Genomic DNA, 11,138 nt, shown 5'->3' with positions numbered 1-11,138 from the left:
TGTTGTTTACTATCAGACTACCATCTCACTTCAAACAGTATTCTTAGCCCTGTGTATACCTCCTGTCTCTTTTAGCTGAATTCTCTCTTGTGAAAAATAAGGAATTCCCCCACAATGGAGGCAAAAATCCGTTTGGAATTCCTGTCTGTGAAAGATTAGCAAATGAGGTTATGAAATCTCGTACAATTCTCTTTAGACAATTCTCCTGGGTTAAAAGATAGTCTTGTGCTACTGAGAGTCTGGTTGAGAATGAGAGTTGGTTATGGGGGCAGTGGGAAATGTTTAATCCTGTCTGTCTTCACCACCCATTAGGCTGTATGATTTTTATTTCATAAACTATGCAAGGGACTCAACGTTGTTGAAATGCGCATTGGCAGGAACAACTATCAATACAGACACTGACTCCATAACAGGGATTCATTTTAGTCAAGCCACTAAGCTTCCATTTGATTCAATGAATATTTCTGAGATATTTTCAGTGGAACTATGAAAGCTTCTTTGCCCATTCCCTAAACTATTACTATTTGGAAACTGAATTGGATTTCATAAAGATTTATGGACACTTCCAAAATTACTAAACAGTCAAAAGCCATATAGTAGATTTTCCCATGTCTGAATAAAATGTAGCTTGTGGAAGTGACAGTTCTAAAAGAGCAGTGAGATTAGAATTGGATTGTTGCCACCCAGACTTTGCTCTGTGTCCCTCAGGGCCCATGGTAATGCTGCTGGCCCAAGCCAGCTGTCCCTAAAGAACTAACATTGCTGAAGCCCTGGACATGTACCTTTATAGTATTAACCTATTGGAGCTCAATTAAATTTTAGTCCACCCACAAGTATTGGCAGAAATATAGAAGGGATACTTACGTCTCAAGAGTGAATAACCTGAAAATTATGCTGAATAAGGCTTGAAGTAAGATTTTTGTACACATAACTGCATATAGGTGGGTCAGCTGGTACAGAAATCATTTTTAATAAAAATCTTGTTAATAAGACCTGACTTAGGTTAGATCTAGAAAGTTATTCTGTTTTATTTCATTTCTTCAGCCTCATTTTCAAATACTACATTTTCAAATACTCTTACTCACATGAAAAGTATTAAGCTAGGTAGGGTGACTTCTCAAAATGACCTTCATAGAGAGAGTAGCTAGAAGTTTGAATGCCCAAATCTCCCTTAATTTACAAGTAAAATAAAAAAAAAATTATGAATCTGAAATCAACTAAGCTAGAAATTAAACAAGTCAGTTCTGTCAACTAGCCCACAATACGTTCGAAGGCAAGATTTCTTGGCATACTCATAGTTGATTTTTTTGATGTCTTTAGATACTGAGCTTTTCTGTATAGCCAGATCCTTAGGTATCATAGGCCCTGAGGTGTACTGGGAAGAATAGTAAATGTGAAATCAGCACACCAGACCTTGAAATCTATCTCAGCCACTTATTAACTCTATGACATCCTTCTCAAGCAGCCTTTTTAAGGCAGAAAAGTCTCTCAAGACAAGCCATAGACACCTCTGCTCTGTTCACAGAAATTGCCCAGGAACATTGGACCTACTCTTGTTTTGTCAGTTTCCACCTGTCCATCTGTTTCCTGAACTCTCCCCACCACCTGACTTCTGCCCTTTAAATAAATGGTCTGATCTTCGTTTCTGCTACTCAAACTTATTTTTTGCCCTGTTTCTATTCCCAAAATCACAGGACCTACCACCACTCAGATGGCTGTCCCACCAGATAGGCCAACCTCATCGCCTTATGAGGCAATGTGAGAGAGTCAGGAATTAGTCAGTGTCCTTGGGCAAGTCACTTGACATTTTGGAAGCCATTGTTTCAACTCTAAAAAAAATGAAATAAAAAGAACTCATTCTAGATAACTCAATATTTTTTCCTAAGAATCAATGAAGTCAGTATATATTAACCTGTAGGCCAAAGTTTACCTAGCTAGGAATAAGCTAGGAATAAAACAGCATTACCTGCTATTTACCTGGTAAGTGTTCTGGGTAGCAGACTACTGACTGCAATTTTTAGCTGAGATACTCCTAGGCCAGAAGTCTATATATAACTAAAGCTAGTGTATTAGTATTTCATTTTAGTAGCAAAAGCATAAACTAGGATTGACTAAACTCACAAAAGTATGTGAACTACATGTAATTTATAATAGTATTAACTTAAAAAAATTATTAGCTAGGCTGAAGACTTCTGATATTAAATTTAAACCTTTCCTCCCTAAAGAATCATTGATAATCTTTACTCAGTTGTGGCCAAGAAAGAAGTTGCTAGTGTTGTCAATGCTGTATCTTATCTGTTTTCTTGATCTGGTTTCTGTACATCCTCTACCTCCACGCTCCATTTTGTATTTGTATTACACTAATGGGAACTGGGGTAGCACTTCCTTTTATTAGAACAGTTAATACTAAATACAGAGGCCTCTCAATTTCTTCACTAACAATTACTCAAAGCTCACCTTCATTTACAGAACTGCACTACAAAATAATCTCTATTCAGGTCCAAGTCACTCCAGGAATGTTCTCTGTGTAGGGCTTCCTCTCCCTGAGATCTTTCAGGGTGTTTCTAACATCTCTGTCTCTGAGCTTTGCAACACTTATCTTACGTGCTCACTTATTAATGAAAAGAATAACTTCCAGATTAAGCATAAGCTGAATATCATGTCTTTGCGGTTAAAATAAAAATGTAGTCTTGGTTTCCATGGTGCATTTGTGTCATTTTCTTTTTGCACTATACAATCTCCCTTGGATCTCAAAGCTTTACTGTTAATTTTATCACATCCACTTTGGTGCAGTTGGAAAATTTACTTTGTAAATTGTAAAGATCTGCACAAAAGCAATTTATTGTCTGATCATGTACCAGAAGGTCACATATGTAAGGGTACCAAGTGAAATGGGAGCTGGAGAACACAACTGTGAAACACCAGAATAGAGTGTTTTCTAGCAGTTATGGAAAGAACCATTAAACTTTTCTATTCTGCCTATATTTAACTAAGCTGTATATGATAGATAGACAGACAGATAGACAGACAGATAGATGGATAGGTGGATGGGTGGGTGGATGGATGGATGGATGGATGGACATACAGGTAGGTAGGTAGGTAGGTATGTAGATAGAGGTAGAGAGACAGACAGACAGCTGTCTATTATAGAAACAGATTTATAGACATATAGATACTAACATTTGTTCAAGATTGAAATTTTTCTCCTTGCAGTTGCATCATCTCACCTTCTTGAATGCCCTCCATCTGCCCGTATGTCTCTATGAAGTTTTCTGATTCCTATTGCAGGCTCTGAAAGAAGATTCTCCTGCTGTGTATGTAAACTTAAAACAATAACATTTGGGAAATGGAAATAACCTTAGTGACAACCTAATTGAGCTCTTTTCTTGACAAGGAAACTGTATAAATATAAGGGCAGCTCCATGATCAGACTTCACGTCTCCCAAATCCTTGTTTAGTTTCTAACACAGGTTTTAAACAAGTCTGCAGATTTTTATTTCAAGCAAGAAAAGAGAGAAATATCTACAAAGAAAATTTTACATGACTGTTTTGTTGAATTAGTATTACTATCCTTTTGGACAGTAGTAAAAAGATAAGTTTGAAATTGATTTTTGTTTCATTTTTCTCCACTATTCTAACAAGTTTTTTTGTGAACGATTAAAAAAAAATAAAAAACTTGTTGCTGTGGAGGTGATTCTGACTCACAGATACCCTGCAGGACTGAGTAGAACTGCCCCATAGAGTCTCGAAAGAGCAGCTGGTGGATTCAAACTGCCAACCTTTTGGTTAGCAGCTGAGCTCTTAACCACTGTGCCACCAGGGCTCCTGTGAACAATACTCAGTTTCAAAATCAAAACAGCTTTTCTAGTTTCTGTAAACAGAGGTAATTTATAGAAGACCAGCAGACAGCTCCAATACGTTATTTTGGGTGCAGGTTGAAAATCAACTTTGTTTATAACATCTGCATTTTTTATTGACCCGGTAAAGTAAATTTCTTCTGTTTACGGAAGCTAGAAAAGCTATTAAATGTGGGTTCTGGTGGTGCAATTGTTAAGAGTTAGGTGCTAACTAAAGGTGGGCAGTTTGAATCCACCAGCCACTCCTTGGAAACCCTATGGGGGCAGTTCTACCATGTCCTATAGGGCCGCTGTGATTCAGAATGGACTCCATGGCAATGGGTTTTGTTTTTGTTTTTTTTGGCTGGTCTTCCAATATATAGGTGTTGTGATGGTTAAGATTGTGTGTCAGCTTGGCCAGGCCATGATTCTTAGTGTTTATATGTGATCACTCCTACGATTGAAATCTGCTGTGAGTAGCCAATAAGTTGAAAGGGAGTTTCCTTGGGGGTGTGGCCTACATCCCAATATAAGCAGACCTTCTGGCTTTTTGCTTGTGCTGGATCCTGTGGCTGCCTCCTGTTCATCTGACCTCCGGTTCTTGGGACTTGAGCTGTCAGCTTATCTGCTGATCTTGAGATTCATCAATCTTCACAGTCTGTGAGTGGAGTCCTGCTCTCCAACCTACCGATCTTGGGTTTGCCAGCCCCTGCAACTATGTGAACCAAGAGGAGCCTTGCAGTCTTGCCTGCCAATGTTGGTATTCATCAATATTCACAGCCTATGATCAAGAGCCCTGCTTTCCAACCTGCGGATCTTGAGTTTGCCAGCCCCTGTGGCTACGTGAATCAGGAGAAGCCTCTATCCTAATCCACGGACTTGGGGCGTTCCAGCCTCTACAATCGTGTGAGCTGTTTCTCTGATGTAAATCTCTCTATGTATATATTTATACGCTTTACTGGTTTTGTTTCTCTAAAGAACCTAGCTTAAGAAGGTGTGAAATGGAACTGATACTATTTTTGTATTTGCAGTACTATTCACTATGTTTCACTAATTCAAATTATAAGTATTTTCCCAAAGTTTCTAATGGATTCTAAACATACAAGAAACTTTAGTGCATTAAATTACTTCTCTTATTTCCTGATGTTGTCCCTACAAAGTGGTAATGTTCATTCCACTGTTTACATTCTATCTACTGATGATATTTTAGTCTCTGGTGTTCTCTTATCTCTTTTATCTGGTCGTCGTATACTAATCTCTATGTTCCTCCAGTTTGTTTGTTTTTTTTTAAGAAAGAAAACTTAGAAACATGTAAGATTAAATTAAATTTATTTTTTAGTCCCCCCAAAAAACATTGTGTTACTCTGAAACCACCATTATTACATTATATACTTTGTGCTATATTCGCAACATATCTTCTAAGTTGCTTTGAAATTGTTTTCTGGTTTAAAGCCTATATGTGCTGTCTCTCTAATTAGACTACCAGCTATTCAAGAATAAGAATGTATCTTTAACTTCTTTCGTGTCTTCAAAGTGCTTGAGACATCTCTACATAAATGCTTGCTGTGTGATATCACTTTAGCCACAAACAATTTATCAAATTTTACACTGTTTTTTCACCATGTGCCTTTCCAAGATGGCTAGGAGCTCTGTTTTTTCAAGATGAAGTCATGCATATAAGAGGTTGAGATAAGACACAGTTTCTTAGCACTTTTACATGGGCTGTAACCGTTAATAATAGAAGAGAGTGATGCTGTAAACTATCTGTATGTCTTGTGAACATTTAAGATCATGCATGGACCAGTTGTTAAATCATTCCAGTGCAAAAATCAGATCTTCCAGGTCAGATTACTTATGAGATAAAATACTGTCACATAATAACTATGTGCTCTGAGGGGTGAATGGTTTTATACCAGGTCTTTTGTACACTGTACCAAGAGGAAGAATAGTTTCTTCTTATGAACTGAAGCATGAAATAGACTTGGTTTAAGAAATTATAAAGAATCAGTAGGTTCAGGAGTTTTGAAAAGTCTGGTAAGAGTGAAATTTATAAAAATTGTCCTTCTACTCCAGAAAAAATTCTCCAGAACACCCCAGCCAGGAGAAACCACTGCTTCTGTTGAATTTCTCTATTATGCACATTTTCATATGGCATCTGTACCTACTAGCTTAGATAGAAGGTCCCGGGATGGTGCAAATGGCTTGCTCTTGTCTACTAACCTAACGGTTGGTGGTTTGAACCCATCCAGCAGCACCATGGAAGAAAGTCCTGGCAATCTGTATCTGTAAAGATTATAGTCAAGCTGGGAAAAAAAATTTTGGTTATGACAAATACGATCAGCATCTAATTTCTAAAATCTACAAGACACAGCAAAACATCAACAACAAAAAGACAAATAACCCAATTAAAAAAAGAGCAAAAGATATGAACAGGCACTTTGCCAAAGAAGATATTTAGGCAGCTAACAGACACATGAAGAAATGCTCAGATCATTACCCATTAGAGAAATGCAGATCAAAACTACAATGAGATATCATCTCACACCAGCAAGGCTAGCATTAATGCAAAAAACACAAAATAATAAATGCTGGAGAGGTTGTAGAGAGTCTGGAACACTTATACACTGTTGGTGGGAATGTAAAATGGTACAACCACTTTGGAAATCGATTTCGTGCTTCCTTTAAAAGCTAGAAATAGAAGTACCATATGATCCAGCTATCCTGCTTCTTGGAATATATCCTAGAGAAATAAGAACCGTCACACGAATAGATATATGCACACCCACGTTCATTGAAGCACTGTTCACAATAGCAAAAAGATGGAAACAACCTAGGTGCCCATCAACGGATGAATGCATAAACAAATTATGGTTATCCACACAATGGAATACTATGCAATGATAAAGAACAATGATGAAGCTGTGAAACATAACATGGAGGAAGCTGCAGGGCATTATGCTGAGTGAATTTAGTCACAGAAGGACAAATATTGTATAAGACCACTATTATAAGAACCCAAGAAAAGGTTTAAACACAGAAGAAAACATTCTTTGATGGTTGTGAGGGTGGGGAGGGAGGGTGAGGGTTATTCACTAACTAGATAGTAGATAAGAATTTTCTTAGGTGAAGGGAAGGACAGCACACACTACAGGGGAAGTCAGCACAACTGGACTAAACCAAAGCTAAGAAGTTTCCTGAATACAATCAAACACTTTGAGGGACAGAGTAGCAGGGGTAGGGATCTGGGGACCATGCTTTAAGGGGACATCTAGGTCAATTGGCATAACAAAGCTTACGTCAGTGAGTGGTGTCTGTGGCCTTAAAAGCTAGCGAGCAGCCATCTAAGATGCATCTATTGGTCCCAACCACCTGGAGTAAAGGAGAATGAAGAACACCAAAGACACAAGGAAAGTATTAGCCCAAGATACAGAAGGGACCACACAAACCAGGGACTTCATCAGCCTGAGACCAAAAGAACTAGATGGTGCCCAGCTGCCGCCAATGACCCCCCAACAGGGAACACAACAGAGAGTTGTTCCATGGAGCAGGAGAAAGGTGGGATGCAGAACTCAAATTCTAGTAAGAAGACCAGACTTAATGGTCTGACTGAGACGGAGGAACCCCAGAAAGCATGGCCCCTGGAAGCTTTATCAGCTCAGAAGTAAAACAATTTCCGAGGCCAACTCTTCAGACAGGGATGGGACATGGGACTGGACTGTGGGACATAAAGTGATACTCGTGAGGAGTGTGCCTCTTAGCTCAAGTAGACACAAGAGACTAAACTGGCAGCTTCTCTCCGGAGGTGAAATGGGAAGACAGAAAGGGTTAGGAGCTGGTTGAATGGACATGGGGAATCAGGGATGGAAAGGAGGAGTGTGCTGTCACAGCATGGGGAGAGCAATTAGGGTCACATAACAATGTATGTATAAATTTTTGTATGGGAGACTAACTTGAAATGTAAACTTCATCCAAACTACAACAATAAAAATAAATAAATAAGATTACCATCAAGAAAACCCTAAGGAGCAGTTCTATTCCATAACACATGGGGTTGCCATGAATTAAAATCAACGAGATGACAACAGGTTTAGTTTAGACAGCAATTATTTATCTGTTAATTTCCCAAACTAAAGGGAACATTCCCAGAGAGAAGGAAGAATCGACCATGTCTGAGGTGGTAAGAAAGAAAGTTTGAGGCCAAGCAGAGAGGGCATTAAGCCCCAGGCAAGAAATTCTGATTTAATTGGGTTTGGGTAGTGAGTGAGAAGCCATTAGGAGGGTTTTTTTTTTTTTTTTTTAAGTGGAGCCAGACTGTTTATTGCAAATATTATTATTACTACTTTACCAATTAGTAAATTCAGGCACCAGGAAATTAAATAATTTGCCCAATATCACATAAGTAATAAATGATAGCTTTTTCTTATTCATCACATTCTCTATATGAATTTGTGAAAGTTTGAGTCATGGTCTGAGGTCTGAGTCATGATAGAAAACTCTTCTACATTCATTATCAAATTTTTTCAGTATTTAATTTTCTGATGCTGAATAAATTGATATGAGATAAAAGGAATTCCCATATCCACTGTATTTTACTTTAGTATGAAATTTGCTGATGATCCATGATGAATGGCAAGCAAAGGGGTTCTTATGTTAATTATGTTAGATTATGAATTCTCTGATGTTGAAGAAGGTGTGCAGACTGCCTAAAAGCTTTCCCACATTACTTACATTCATAGGACTTCCCACTGGTGTGAATGCTGTGATGTCGAGTAAGTTCTAAAGCACAGATAAAGGCTTTCCCACACTCTTTCCATTTATAGGGTTTCTTAGCAGTATGAATTTGTTGGTTATGAGTAAGCTGAGAGCCACCAGTAAAGGCTTTCCCATATTCTGCATTTCATAGGATTTCTTACCAGTATGAATTTGGTGATTTTGAAAAAGTTGGGAGCCAAAAATAAAGGCCTTCCCACATTGTTTACGTTCATAATGTTTCATGCCAGGATGAATTCTCTGGTGTTCAGTAAGTTGTGAGTCACGAATAAGGGCTTTTCCACCTTCCCTACATTGGTAAGATTTCTCACCAGTATGAATTCACTGATGTTGACCAAGTTGTGAACACAATCTAAAAGCCTTCCCACATTCCTTACAATCATAGGGTTTCTCACCAGTATGAATTCTCTGATGTCAAATGAATTCTGAGCCACACATAAAAGATTTCCCATATTCTTCACATTCATAAGGTTTGTCACCAGTATGAATTCTCTGATGTCGAGTAAGGTGTGCAGATTGTCTAAAGACCTTCCCACATTCCTGACATTCATCCATACAGTTTCTCATCTGTATGAATTCTCTGATGTTGAATAAGATGTCATCCACATTCCTTATATTCATACTGCTTCTCACCAGTATGAATTATCTGATGTTCAGTAAGCTACAAAAAATGACTACAGGTCTTCCCACATTCATTACATTTATAGGGTTTCTCACCAATGTGAATTATTTGCTGTTGTGTAAGTTTTTAGACATAAATAAAAGCCTTCCCACAGTCTTTAAATTTATAGAGTTTTTCTCCAGGATGTATTCACTGAAGTAGAGTAAGAGAAGTCTGCTGGCTGAAAGTTGGCATTTTTTCATAGGTGATTAACACTTGCCTCAAATATCTCTCCCGATTTATCTCTTGTCTCTCAAACTGGTTTTTGCATTCCCAGTCATCTCTGTCACTGGAGCCTGCAAAGCTATGACTTTTTTACATTATCACCCACTGGAATGATGCTACTTCATAGATTTCTCTTTGTAGACATAAACCCTTGGTCTTATATCTGAACTCCAAGTCTGAAAGATAACCAGAAATCAAACGTATATGGTTTCCTCTTTTGGGAGAAATAAAACTATTGTAGAAATAAGAGACAAATTAAAAATAATGTCCATAAGAAGTGAAAATGGTGTACATGGCTTTCAGTTTGATAAAGAAGTCAAGAACACAAAGAGTTAAGAAAGATGAGAGAGGTTATTAGGAAAATTGGTTCAGACAGTAAGTCAGTAGTTCACAAATTCAAGTGTAGTTCAGTATCACCTGAAAAGTCTATTAAAAAATTAGATATCAATGTAACATCCCACACCAAGTGAATAAGATTTGCAGGAGAAGGTCTTGGGTTTCCTACTTTTAATACAATAAAACCAGCCAATTCTGATGGTGCTCAAAATTTAAGAACCCACCTAGAATTTTTGAATGGCTTCCAGCTGCACTTAGAATAAAATCTGAACTCCTTTCCACAGTTTATGATATCCTCCATAATTTTGCCTTTTCTTTCACATCCTGTCTCAATCAAAATCTTATCCAACATCTTCCTGACTCACTTCTCCCCACTGTTCATTATATACCAAATATTTATCTCCTCTAAGCATATGAAGTAAGACAAGTACTTTATTTAAAAAATTTTTTTACACAGATTATTCATTTGCTTGAAATTCACTAAACTTGGCTCTTTGCATGGCTGGCTTCCTTAGAAAGGTTGGGCTAGATAATTCTATCCAGGCTCACCTCTTCCTTCTCTATTGCGTCACAGTATTTTTCTCTTTCATACAATTTTCTGAATTCTAGAATCACATGATCTTCTATTTATTCACATGTAATCTTTTATTTTCTTGCTGTCAAAGCTCTTAAAAAGCCTGAATAATGGCTGTTTTATTCACCACAGAATATCCAACTTTTTTTGCTCCTAAGAGGTGTTTGATAGATAGTTATTTAATGAATGAATCACTGGATTAATGAAAGAGGATTATTACAGAGATAAAGGGAAACAATGACATGGAACTAGGTAAGGTATCGGAGAATTATAATAATTATTTGGTTTTCTTCTTTTTTTAATTGTAGTTTAAATGAAGTTTACATTTCGGACTTCTGGTCAACATGGCGGACTAGTTAAATGCTTCCTATATCCCTCTTACAACAAAGACCTGTAAAAACAAGCAATTTGATTCTATGTGAACATCTGGCAGCCCTGAACAAGGCAAGGTTAAGAAATCCATCTGAGTCATCATCTGAGTCAGGAAAGGAAGACCGTTTGGAAGGGGTGAGGAGGGCTAGAGCTGTGGTGGCGAAAATGCAGAGCAACAGCCATGCTGGTCAGCAGTGAAGCAGGGAAGCAGCTGTGCTGTGAGCGTGCTTGGGAAGCAGTTTCCACATCAAGAGAGACCCGGCAGCAGAGATTCTGCTTGGACACTCCGAACCAGTGAAGAGCAGCTCCCAAGAGGCTAGGATAAGTACATGTGTGCACCCTTTCGCAGCAATAAAAAAAAAAA

The sequence above is a fragment of the Trichechus manatus genome, unplaced genomic scaffold (assembly GCF_000243295.1).
Source record: "Trichechus manatus latirostris isolate Lorelei unplaced genomic scaffold, TriManLat1.0 scaffold00037, whole genome shotgun sequence".
Lineage (NCBI taxonomy): Eukaryota > Metazoa > Chordata > Mammalia > Sirenia > Trichechidae > Trichechus > Trichechus manatus.
Note: the sequence above shows the minus strand (reverse complement) of the source record.